The sequence below is a fragment of the Panthera tigris genome, chromosome B2 (assembly GCF_018350195.1).
Source record: "Panthera tigris isolate Pti1 chromosome B2, P.tigris_Pti1_mat1.1, whole genome shotgun sequence".
Lineage (NCBI taxonomy): Eukaryota > Metazoa > Chordata > Mammalia > Carnivora > Felidae > Panthera > Panthera tigris.
Genome location: NC_056664.1, coordinates 63,027,884 through 63,041,959, shown reverse-complemented (window position 1 = coordinate 63,041,959; position 14,076 = coordinate 63,027,884). Strand labels below are relative to the sequence as shown.

At 37.9% G+C, this 14,076-nt stretch overlaps 1 protein-coding gene across 8 annotated transcripts in view; it reads right to left on the bottom strand.

Moving 5' to 3' along the window:
• The window catches only part of COL19A1 (collagen type XIX alpha 1 chain), a 394,980-nt gene that overhangs the window by 145,614 nt on the left and 235,290 nt on the right, over window positions 1–14,076 (bottom strand). The window lies entirely within an intron of this gene.

Sequence of the window (14,076 nt, the reverse complement as noted above, 5' to 3'; positions counted from 1 at the left end):
GAGATCATGACCTGAGCCGAAGTCGGATGCTTAACTGACTGAGCCACCCAGGTGCCCCTGAAAGTTTAATTTATTTGTTTGGTTTTATCACCAGCTCAAATGCAAATGTTCCTGGGAGATGTAATACTAATGCTTCATATATATAACTTTGTATAATTCCTTTTTTTAAAGTGTATTTATTTGTTTTGAGAGAGAGAGATTAAGAGATTCTGAGCAGGGCATGACTCTTAAATATGGAGAACAAAGAGAGGGTTACTGGAGGGGTTGTGGGGGGGGATGGGCTAAATGGGTAAGGGGCATTAAGGACTCTAACCCTGAAATCATTGTTGCACTCTATGCTAACTAATTTGGATATAAATTAAAAATAAATAAAGAAAGAAAAATAAATAAAGAAATCCAGGGAAATAAAGAAATTAAAAATAAATAAAGAAAAGAAAAAAGAAAAAAAAAAAGAGATCATGAGCAGGGCAGGAGCAGAGAGAAGGAGACAGAGGATCCCAAGCAGGCTCTGCACTGTCAGCACAGAGTCTGACACACGGTTCAAACTCACAAACTTTTGAGATCATGACCTGAGCTGAAACCCACAGCCATATGCTTAACGGATTGAGCCATCCAGGCACTCCCAACTCTGTATAATTTTAAATTTGTTTTCATGTATTTTCTTGGATGGCAGGGTAATGTGATTGCAAAACACACTATCTTATTTGATTTTTATAATAACTGAAGTGGGTATTATTATATTCTTCGTAAGATGAAAAAAACAGAGATTTTCCCCTATATCACACAATAAGCAAATGGTAGAACCAAGTCTAAGAGTTGTTCCATTCTAATATATTCTTATGAATCATTTATTAAATATTTCTTGAGAGCAAGTTGAATGGGGCAGAGAAGGGGAGGAGTAAAGGGATGGTACGTGGGGAGTAGGGACAGGAGAAGATAGGGCCAAAAGACAAAGGGAGACAGAAGAGAGAGGATGAGAATCTCAAAGGCCAATTCTTGTTTATACCACCATCAGCCCAGGCCTCTTGGTTTCTGGCACATGGTTCTGAGAAATGGAGTTACTTCTTTTGAATTAAGTCTTAGTATTAACTTTGACTGTAAGAGGTGAGGACTCAGTGAGAATAAGCTCAGGTAAAACTCTGGTTTCAAGCTAAGCAGGACATATTTCATTTGTTTGGCCAATACACAAAGACACAATCATGAAATTGAAAGTGCCCTCATCCTGAAATAGATGTTTTCATCCACACTGAATATTGAATACACTGAGTTTTGTTTTTTTGGATGATGAATATGTCAATGAATATACTTAGATTAACATTCTTAAATGAAGTTTACTCTGTAAAGACCTGAACAGAGAAAAACAGGAGAGGAGCAAAGCAGATAGAAGAAAACGTTATATGAGAATGATAATGCATGAATTGGGGAAGGTATTAACACTTTCACTTCAGAAATGGTAGCAGCTGAAGCTGAGGTCAGCCTGACCTCATAGCTTTGAAATTTTAACTCTTTCCTTTATCTGCTTCACAGTGAGAGGGATGCCAGATAGGAAAATAAAATATCAATTATCTTAAAGCTGGTTAAAAGAATCAAGTAGGGAATTCAATGATAAAACTTCACAGAATCTCTTAATGAGATACAGAATCAGTAAGGGCCAAGCAAACAGACAAACAGAGCTATGAGACATGGTGTAGACACATATTTTCTAAGATTTGGATGTCAAGAAGAGATCAAGAGGAAAGTGACCTGACTGGAAGAAGCATAAGGAGAAGAGAGAGGAACCACATGTAGACACAAGAAATGTTAAAATCATGGAGGGCTTAGATTACAGAGAGAGAAAGAGAGGATGATTTCTGGGGGGGGGGGGGGGGGCGGGGAGTTGGCAATGGTGATCAGCATCTTAAATAACTTTTTAAAAACGTTTATTTATTTATTTTAGGAGAGTGGAAGTACAAACAGAGGAGGGGCAGAGACAGAGGGAGAGAGAGTCCCAAGCAGGCTCTGTGCTGTCAGCCCAGAGCCTGACAGGGACTTGGGGTCGATCTCAAGAATGATAAGATCATGATCTGAGCTGAAATCAAGTCGGAAACTTAAGGGACTGAGTCATCCAGGCACCCCTTAAATAAGTTTTGAAATTCAAATGACACCAAATGAGGGGTAAAGAGTCCTAGTATTTATGAGATGATAGAAGAAAAGGAAAAATTAAAAAATGATAGTAATTAGTGGAAAAACACCAACCAGGAGAGTAATACTGCTTGGGAGGCTGAAATTCTTATGAGCGTGAAATTGCACTGAAGAACAGTCATGGAAAGTTGTCACACTTAGTAGAGAAAATGAAATACCCTTCAAATAAAACTACAATAGTGCTATTGTATTTGTTGTGGAAGAGAAATCTGTGTATTAGCATTCTCGAAATCTAAAGGATTTAAGTGACACAACAATTCACTTCATCAAGGACATCTTTTGGGGACCTCCTCTAACAAAAATAACACTTCTGTTAGAAGCCAGCAGCCACACATTCATTCTTGGTGAATCTCTGGAAATCCTGAGCAACACTGTGATCCATGATCTTCTCTTGCCTCAGCCAGTTTCCCCCACCACAGTGGCATATACCTGCACCATACTTTGAAAGATCAATAGCTTTTAAGTGTCTCAATCCAAGATATTGCCAGCATCCCTGGTTCAGAAGTTCAGAAACAGTGCGAATAACAGGTGAGGAATTGCAGCAAAAGCAGCTTCTGGATCTTGAATGGGAATTTTTCACATCTGCCACTTTGGACATTTTTCAAACTCATTCCTCTGTGTATTCCAGGAAGTGCTCACTTGAGCTGGGCTTGTCTCTTCTGGCCTGCATACTGAGCTGTGTAATTGAGGGAACTCAAGCATAGGCAGTTTATGGTTGTATGAATAAGCAAAATACTCAATATGTGACCTGATTGTTTTCCAAAACTGCACAGTCCCTGGTTTTACTTGTCATTTTGGAACAAGAGTGGGAGGGTGAGACTGTGACAGTGAATGCGCTCAATGGGTATAATTAACCCATTTCATAAAAGCAGATTTTCTAAATTATGCTATGAAGCTCATAAGTTTTTAACACTTTACTTTCCAAGGGAGACAAAAATCGTTTTCCAAGGAGCTTATTTTTCCTGATACAGTGAAACAAATCAATCTAATTGGTATAAAACCCGCTGCATTGTTGATAATCTGGGACATTTTTGACTGATTTCTGTAGCATAATGGTTAGAAAAATAATGATTCCTCCCCTAACACTGCTATTCTGCTTATCCATCCATAAAATGTTTCATACTCATCTCTCTGCAGTATGTCCTGCAAAAGGAAAAATATCATTTGTCAGCTCCCTGCAATATCAGGAGCAGCAGGAATCTTGAGAGTGGCTTGCCACCCACAGGAACAACATCACTGACCCAGCACAAGGTGATAAAAACCACAGGGATATGAAAACTAGTAAGAATGGAGGTGTGTGAAACAAATTACTTATATCCAGTGGCGTCCCCCAAAGCTCACCACCAACAAAAACCATACTTGGAGAACAAGTTGTGCCTCCACCCCCTTGTGTGACCTCGGGAATCTCCCCATAAGCCCCTAAACCAGAAGGGAATCTGGCTTACACAGCCTGCACCTATCAATGCTTTGAGCTTTCGTTTACTGTAATAAAGTGATAACACTTACTCTCTTTAAAAATGTTGGTAGAATGACAACACTTCCTCTGCAGAGAAAATGTGATTTCCAGGCAAACTGCTTGGGACTTAAGATAACCAGGCTGATGGCACTGGCTTATACACTGCCAAGTTACACAGCGGCCGAGAGCTCGTGCAAAATCCGAATAGTTGGGGACATTCTGGACAGTCTGGCAAAAAGCAAAATGAATAATCTGTAGGTTCCATTTTGGTGTGATTATAGTCTCCAATTTCAACTCGAATGTGTGACATCAAGGATTCTCTCTGATCTATAGGTTGTAGTAATGATAAATCTGCAAATGATGATTTTTGGCTTAACTGAATACCATGGTTACAAAGGGTACATTCAGTTAAATTCTAGAAAAAAATACTTAATGATTTTATTTTTAAAACAGCCCCTCCAAAGGATTTCAGGCAAAAGAGAAGATGCTGACACTTTACGCCAGGGAAGTTATTGGTGATATTACCCTGACATTAACCTAGCCCATAGGATGTTTTTCCTGTTTCCTACAATAAATTTGGGATATTTCAAGCATGCTGAAAAGTATAGAAAATAACATGAATCCACAACCCAATGTTGTTAGATTCTAACCATTTGCTGTATTTGCTTCAGATCTTTTTACTTTTTAATGAAATTACAGATATAGCTGAAGGCCCTTCAAGTCTAATTTTCTATAATATTTCCTTCCATGTTTCAGATCCCCCAGATAAATAATGAAAATTTGTTGCTTCTCTAATCACTTTTGATCCAAACAGTTTTCTACTAGTAGTAGCTGTGCAGAGAAAACTGACTGCATGGAGTTAGGTAAGCCCCTATTTCTCAAGGCCTGGAGTTTTCTTATGGTTAAAATGGAGATAATCTTTTCTTGCCTACCTCACAGAGTCATACTGTGGTAAAATTAAATACTTTACGGAGATGATTTTGGAAATGATATCATCAAATACAAACGTAAGATTATTCAGGAAACAAGTCTGCCATTCTGAATCTCTCTCAACGGACAATCAGATTTATTAAAACCTTAGCTTTTATCTACCACAAAGAAATGGTGCTTAATCTATGTACTGGCCCACCTAATAACCAGTTTAGTGACCATATATCAAGGATATCACATATTTTGTCCCATCATTGCAATACATAATGCCTGTCAATTCAGAAGTCTTAATAGTTGGTTCAGTAACATGATCCAAGACGAGAAAAGTCAGTGGCTATAAGAAGGTACAATCCTTTTCCTCCAGAGTGTAGGTGTCATTAGTAAAAAACTTAGGAAGTCAGAAAGTGGCTAATACTGTCCTACTGTTGCTGTTCATATGGACAGAAAAAGAGAAGTAATTGTGCAATTGAGCCCAAGTGCTAGTTTTCAAATTCTCAACCTGAAACCCCCAGCTGCCTCACATGCAAGTCTATGTAATCTGTGGCCACACAAGGTGATACTGGAATTTTAGCAATGTGGCAACAGCTGTTTTGTCTGGGACCATGACCCCAGTGGGGGACAAGTGGTAATGAAAATGATTAACTGGCCATGTCTGTCTCTATTTTGTAAGTCTTATGTGTCTTTATTTTTAAATCTGAGGAAGTCATCTTATTTTTATTAAGAAGTGAAATTACTATTCCCATTGACTCAAATAAATGGTTAGGTTCATTTTCTCTGAAGAGATTATCATTATAGTACATGGCCTTTAGCCATTTAATAGACCAAAGAGACTTAGGTTCTTTGCTGAAAGGAAAACTGAGACATATGATAAAACCCTGATCAGTTCAAGGTTTTTTAAAGGGATGTTAAGAATATGAACTGGATTCCCATTTAGACATGATGAGCCTCAAAATGTACATAGTCACATATAGGGTGTTTTAACCAGAAATTAAATGTTTTAAATCAGACAGTTCTTGTCACCCACTTTATTCGGTAGTCCAGAATTTGGGGTACTAATACGTTTTAGAGGTGCGCCTTGCTATATGCTGGAAACAATAACTTTGTACCTTGAGTTCTTGGGACACAGTTGATAAAGTTGGAGATGGAAGATTTAAAAATTGGGGGTAGTGATGGATAATGGGGTACAGGTGCAGAAAGCCATTAGGACCATGGTGTTTTGAGGGCATATATTTTCATTGCTGTGATTACTCATCTGACCCAACCCAAAAACTAGCACAAAAGAAGCATCAGGTCTAGTTGTGGAGAAAAAGAAAGACTGACTTAAATGTGAAGAGAGTCTCCATCTTTAATGAAAGACATGGTATCTACTGGATTCAGGCAAGACTGAAATTAAATGGGCTAATGTGAAGTTGGTCAGTTTTCTTGTTTTCTCTCAGCAAACAACTCTATTCCCAGGCTATGCAAAGACTAAAAATGATGTGCTAAAAATGATGTTACCTCTAGAATTATCAGTAGAAAAAGTAATTTTATCAGATCCAAATAAAAATCTAATCACCTCAGATAAAAATGCCATCCCAAGACTTACAAAAGTGAGATGTGACTGGCTATTTTCCTTGCCACTCGTTACCACCCCCATCCCACACACCTGCTTCCACCCTCATAAGGCCCTACATGTTAAAAGCCATTCAGCTCCAAAACCTTTTCTGGCACTATTTTTCTCTTAGCTCCTTTATGTTTATTAAATACATCAAGCTCTTTCCCACGTTTGAATTCCTGATCTTTCTAGTTGGATAGCTCTTGCTCTGACCCTCAAATGGGATGCTTCTTCTCAAGTAACATCATCTAAATGCTCAGAGATGCCATCTTGACCATTTTAACTAGAGTAACAACTTTCTCCCCAATCACTCTCATATTGCCCAGTTTGTTCCCCTGTATCACCTCATGCTAAACTGAAATGTTTTTGTCTATCTGTTGACTTGCTTATTAACCATAACTATCCCAACACACAACAGAGTGTAAGTTACTGAAGGGAGAGCTTGTCTGCAGCTTGTTAGTTTGTTGCTATGTATTTTTTATTTAAAAAAAATTTTTTAAATGTTTGTTTATTTTTGAGAGAGAGACAGACAAGGCGCGAGCGGGGGAGGGGCAGAGAGTGGGGACAAAATCCGAAGGAGGCTCCAGGCTCTGTGTCCAGGCTCTGAGCTGTCAGCACAGAGCCGGACGTGGGACTCAAACTCATGAACTACAAGATCATGACCTGAGCTGAAGTCGGATGCTTAACCAACTGAGCCACCCAGGCACCCCACTATGTATTTTTTTTAAACTACTGTATGCTCAATGTTTATAATAGTGACTCACATGTGATAGATGATCAGTAAGTATTTGTTGAGTAAATGAATTCAATATTACACCCTAATTTACCCTTCTAACTCTGTATAAGGCAGTATAATCATAACCTTCAAACCGTGCAATGACCCATGCTTTCAAGGTAAAAGAAGTTCTTCTACACTGAAGTTAAAACTAAAACAGAAACAACATGGGTTGTATTTGTTTTAAATCATATTGTTGTTTTAGAAAAGAAGCATGAATTTCATTGGAGTCAGCTCCCACAAAATGATCACTGTAGAGTTTTATCAGCATTTTACAACAGATGGACATTTTAGGTATCCATGAGCTAAGGGTTTTCACTTCAGGAGTGTCAAGTTCATATTGAAAGTGACGGTGGATAAAATAGCATTTGTATTTAAAGTATAGGATAAGCATAAATTGCAAAAAAAATACCTTAAATAATTTTGAAAATTATGTAGCTTTATATTAAAGCCTCAAACAAAAAATTCCATAGCTTGGACATCCTTTAAGAGCTATGAAGTGCCTTTCTTTGCTTATAGTTTTTCCAGCGGAAACAGTAGAGGGAGCTGCTGCCCCACGTTACAAATTCCTTGAATTTCTGTTTTCAACATAAATTGCTATGCACTGAAATGTGACACATTTGAGCCCACTGCTCAATTCTCATACTGCAATAATGAAACAATGCACAAAAACAATGCCAGAAAAAAAAAGAAAGGGAATGAAGAGCCCTGCCTGTAACAGAAAGAAATAATAACACATTTTAAAATTAATGTGGTTTTTAATAAACACTTTTACAGTGATGATGAATGAGAAGCAAAGTTAATGTCAAATGGGTGGGCTAATACATACTTCCTTTAATGGCTCATTAGTTAAATTCTCCTGCTTTCCCTCCTGCTCCGCCTCATTTCCAGCTGCTTTCCTCTCTTTTCTAAAGGAACTAAAAACCAGAATACTTTGAATAAATGAAGGCATTTCAAGTCTTGCGACTTTCCAAGTCTCATTATCATAACACAGGCCACTATTTTCCATTGCTTACGCTACGCAGATAACTTGCTTTAAAGAATAAGAGAAATTTTTATTAGAGTGTGAAGGATAGTAATTGAGACTTAGGGAACATCACGACTCATAAAATGCAACAGCTCAGATCATGGATGAACTAGTCCCACAAGCAAGGAAGAGGCTGTAAATCAGAGGGGAAAAAACACCACTGAATACTTAGACCCTGTTGTTATTATTACCTGACTGTGAGTAACTTTCACATCTATCTCTTCATGAGTAGATTTACATATACAGAATAAGCATTCCATATGTATGTAGAGCACGGATATTTTACTTTAGCAAGTCAATGAAAGAAATTCACATTTTTGTTAACTGGATTTTGGGAAATTTGCAAAAAGGAAAAATGTGTTGGTTCAATTACAGATCCAAGATAATCTCTGCTGTCTACAATACTATATGTGTGAATGGATGGTCAGAATAATAGGAATGTATCTCAGTTACATAGCTAGAGCTTTTCATTTACAAGAAAGATCTTCACGTACATGGCACTGCTTTTCTTTCTCCCAGCAGCTGCGAGAAGTTGAGGAGGCAGGTGCAATCATTTCAAATTTACAGAAAAGGAAACTGAGACAAGGAAATGTTAAGCGAATTGCCTGAGGACACTAGTGTGAAGGGCTGGGTTCCTCACTATCTTCTTACACTATCCTGCTGTCCTGAGGCACTGCAGTGCTGTGAATTACCATAAGAAAATCAAACCATGTTCTGTGTATAATGTTTAAGTAAGGCTGATCCTAGTCAAATTGTAAACTAGAAGCTTGTCTTTCACACCTGTGATCTAATAAAATAAAGGTGGGTTTAGAGAACAGCTCCTGGGTTTCACTTCTGGCTCCCCAACTTAGGCTTGTGTGATCTTGGGCACATTACTGGATATTTCTAAGCATCCTTTATCCTATTACAAAATGGGATAGTTTCTGCATCTCACCATAGTTGCGAGGACTACATAAGGCATTGGCAATGGGGTACCTACTGCAGAGCAAGTGCTATAATAAACTCTCCTGATCCATCCCTCTCTTTTGAACCTGTTTCCTCAGGAGTTAGTGTTATTTCCTTCTCCGGGAGATACTTAATGCTCTCATGCTTCTTCTCTGAAAAACTGCTCTCAAGCATAGTGTATTTGCAGGTATTATCAATCCAAGACATCTCTACTTAATGGTTTGCCTCCAATGAAGAGTAGTCATTGAAAACAAGATGGTGGAAGTTACTTGTGGGAATCTGAGAACTTTTTCCTTTGCATAGGTAAGATCGGCTCTGCCTGTTAACAGGAAATTGGACTAATATTTTACAAAAAATATGTTCATCTTGTGGCTAGCTCTGTTATCCAGTTTAGTTGCTCCTCAATGACAAGCATTTTTATTAAGAATAATCTTATTATACGCAGATTACATGTGTGTAAATTTCAACTAAATCTTCCCCAAAGAGAGTAAAAATTACTTTAAATATGGGGAACTAAATTGGAGCAATATATATGACTTCGATGAAATACCAATTCATAAACACAATTTAATAACAGTAGTTCAATAGATCTACTTTTAGTAAATATTCCATTATTACATTTTTCCCCCTAGGAAATACACTCTCCGAGGGGGAAAATGGTTGTCCTTTATATGCTAAATGGAAAGTTGTGGGAAATTATTCTTTGCAAACAACTTATCTTTTTGGTACAAATGCTTCTTAAGAAAGTGAGAAAATACAAATTTGGCTTCAGAACAAAAAATTGCAAGTAGAAGGATTGGTTAAATGTTTTAATTATTTGAGTTGCTTCGAGCCATTAGAGATTTCTCTCAGTTCTATTTTTTTAAATCTTCATTGACATTCCTTTAAATACCAACATTATCTTTGATTTCGGGAACATCTCTAAAACCCCGAAGGGAAAAACATTTTCTTGAAGAAACTGAGCAAAGTATGCTTGTTATCAAAGGATCCATGCCTCCATGGTTCTTTTTAGACAATCACACTGAGCAGAATAGTTTTTCCTGCCTAACTTTTCTAAAGGCTAATTGCTCCAACATATATGCTAAAATTACATACTATGTACTCACTTGAGGGATATTACATAGTGTTTGATTATTGTTGATAAGAGAGACAAAATTAATATTTTAAAAATATTTCATATTGTCATGAGAAATTCTAACATGTGCTTTAGGAACCTCACGTTCAAGCCACTAGGGTGAGTCATACACCATCTCCCAATCTCAATTAGAAAGATTTTAGTCTTGACCAACCTTTCCTTCTTTCTCTTATTACCTTCCTTCCTGCTGTGAAGTAGGGCTCATTTCACATAGGGTACAATGCTGTTAAAGACAAATAAATGAAAAACAACAACATCTTGATCTAAATATGTCCATAAATAAATGGGAACATCTCTCAAGCTATATATAACTTGTAATAAAAAACAAATAGCTCCATGGGGCATTCTAACAGAGATTTTAAAAAATATTCTGCTGATAATTTAAAAACAGTAAATACTATGATAGCCACAGTGAATCCTGTGTCCTCTCAACAACCCAAGCCCACCATGCCGCCTCGGAAGGGACCTTATCAATGAAATCTGGCCACGGGATTCCCCACTTAGAAGTCTTCACGAATTTTCATAGCTTCATGTGAGGTTCACCAGGACCCTGCCAGGGCCTGACTTGCCAGTGCTGGCCTAGTGCACTGGGTCTCAGAAGTGTGTGGGCTGCCTGCCTTGCCTCGCTGCCCAGAGCTGCAGTGCTCTGTGCTTTTTGCTCAGGCTGATTTCCTCTTCCAGCAATACTCAGTTTGCTCTCTCCTTCCCCTCTATTTGTTTTACTGGACAATTCCTTTTCATCTCTTTTTTCAACAGTTTTATTGAGGTATAATGGATATAAAAGAACTGAACATAGTTAATGTGTACAATTTAATGAGTTTGGACAAATGAAAACACCTGTGATACTATCACCACAATTGAGGTAATCAATATATCACTTCCCAGAGTTTCCTTGTGTCCCTTAGGTAGTTTTTGTTGTTGTTGTTGTTGTTGTTGTTGTTGTTGTGGTTAAGAACACTGACCATGAGATCTACGCTCTTGACAAACTTCTCAATGTACAATACTGTGCGCAATACTCTACAGGCACGATGCTGTACAGCAGATCTCTAGAACTTATTCATCTTGCAAAACTGAAACTTTATACCCATTGAATAACAACTCTCATTTCCCCCAGCCCCCGGCAACCACTGTTGTGTTCTCTGCTTCTCTGAGTTTGGCCATTTTAAGTCTGTTATATAAGTGGAATCATGCAGTCTTTGTCCTTCTGTCACTGGCTTATTTCACTTAGCATAATGTCCTTCAAGTTCATTCATGTCGTAACTGGCAGGAATTCCTTCTTTTTTTAAGGCCTGATTTTTATGCTCCAGTTGTCAATTCCTGAAGGAAACCATCTCGACCATTATCTTTTCTAATTCTTTCCCTTTGTTCACATTTCTGTAAACTAAACTTGAATCCCCAGAAGGCAAGGACAATATAGTATTGCTATTTGCAAGCCCAGCTCTGAACAGAGTACTGGGTACATGGGAGGCCTTAAATAAATGTTTGTGAATTTGTGAAACAATGAAAATTAGGGGTAGGTTGCTTTTTTCGTAAGCTCATTTTCTTAAGATATGAATTAATATAATCTTGAAAGGACTGCTTTTGAAGAACTCTGTTCATTTCTAACCACTTGGGAAACAACAGCCCTCTTGCTGAAATCTGCTCTATGCTATGAAGGTAGCATTGAAAGATGTCGGGATCCTATTATTTTACCTTCCTATTCAATGCTGCCCTTGGCTAAGTCCTGGAAGTGTGAGTAGGTGCCTTACGAGAGTTTCCGCAGCGTGCTGGTGTGCAGGTTACACATTCAACCTACCATCTGAACAACTCCAAAAAATCCAAAAGGTGAAACAAACTGTACCCCAAAGTAAGGTTTTGATAATACTTGCATTAGAGAAAAGATATTCTAGTCAACTGGAGGAGTTATCCCAGAATCAAAAAGACAGAGAATTTCCATAAACCACCTTTCTTAAACAGAAAATGAGCCATGTTATACTTTTTCTTTTAAAACAAAAGCTGATCTATAAATAAAAACCTTTTCTTTTTTACATAGATTTTCTCTTTATTTTTGTACTTGGTATATTGCAGTATTTTATAATAATCAGTATTTTGTTATATTACAAAAGATAACAAGCTACTTTTCTTTTAAATAGCTGTGTACTCAGGATTTAACAAACACCGTATCAGACTCATAGCTGAGTTTAAATTCTAAATCCAAAACTTGAAATAAAAGAAGTACCTCTCTTCCCCACTCTGGCAATAAACTAAAACTGGTGATATTGAATATTAAAAATTCTTTCATAAAGTCACATATTTCTTAATCTTCTAAATTCTTTAGTAAACTTGGTTGATCTGTAGTTGAGAACTCATTCCATGACTTGGGGTAATCTTCCTTCCTAGACAGTTGGCAGGCTTGTCACAAAAGCCTTCATCATTCAAATTCCTTCTTTGAGACAACAATTATCCCGTTTTAAAAGCAGTATCATGTGTTGACAAAGCTACATGAAGGTCTAATCTTGCCTGTTAGCATTCACCAGCTTTTCTTCTTCATAGCACAAAACAATTACTGCAAATCTCACAATGCGTTCTCTGTTTTGCCAGAAAATTTGGAATATAAATCAACAAAGCTAATTCCTTTAAAGGATGGATTGCAGGCTCCCAATTTATGCCTCTTCCCATTCCCACCCTCCCAACTTGCTTTTATAATCAGCAACACCAGTATATTGCTTATAGAACAATTCACTTGAATGGCTAAAGTGAACAAAATGAAATCAATGACAAGACAGCAATCATGTTCATTTTTTGGCACATGACCACATCCTAGGAAATTCCTAAGGTCTGGAGCCCTTTAGTGGTGGTGAAGGGTGGTTCTGGTCCTTAAAAAGCCACTTCTATTCTGGGTTTTTTTCTTACCTACAAAATATATCTATTTGTTTACTCATTCATTAAATAATTAATAATAATTAATAACCACATGCTCCATGACAGAAACTGTGCTAGGCAGTGGTGATAAAATAGAAGTTCAAAAAACCTGCAGTGCAGCAGGCAGACAGACAAAGAAAACAACAGTAGGAAGCAATGTGCCATGTGCTACATGAGGGCAGGAGGTATAAGATTACAAGGATTGTGGAAAGGACACTTCACATAATGAGAGCACTGACAAAGGCCATGCAGGAAAGCTGATGTTGACATGAGTTATGAAGACAGAGGGAAGCTTACTTAGGCCTCCAGGAGAACCTGCACAAAGGACGGCATTTGTGAGATAGTAAGGAAAGATTACACAGTGGTTAAAATGAAGGAAAGGCATAGGGGGACAGGCAAAGAGAGGTAAAGGGCAAACTAAGAAGGACCCAGAATGATATGCAAGATGCAGAATCTATCTAGAAGGAGGAAGAAGCTGTTAGAATTTCAAGCCAAAGAGTTACATAGTCTGAATCCTCATTTACCAATATTACTCCACTTGTAGAAGGTAGAGGCAAAGAGCCCCCACTCTGAGATGGTTACAAAAATACACATACAAACTGACGGGGGCCTAAACTAAGGCAGTGGCAATGAGGAAAGAGAAGAGGAAATGGATTCATGAGCTACTGGTATATAGAATTGACATGATTTGGATATGGAGGATGAGAGAGAGAGAAAAAAATTATTTCTAGAGTTTAGTTTGGGACAAGCTACTTTTGTAATACATAGGAGACCTCCAAGTGGAGATACTGAGCAAGTTGGAATGTATGAGCCTGGAACTCAAGAGGAATGTCTGGGTTGAAATAAAAACTGGGAATCTTTAACACATGCAACATACAGATAGGAGAGGAGGGTACATAGTTAATGAAGGAGACAAAAGAGGATGGCCCGAGAGGTAGGAGAAAAAAAATCAACATCACTAAACCGAGAGAACGGGAGTTTCAAGAAGACAGCAGTCACAAGTGTAAATTCCTGTATAGCAGTGAAATAAGATGAAGCCTGGTAAGCGCCCAGGGAATCTCATGCCTCAGAGATTATTGGTGACTATAGAGAGTGTCCGTGGAGTAGCTTGGACACAAATCAGACTGTAATG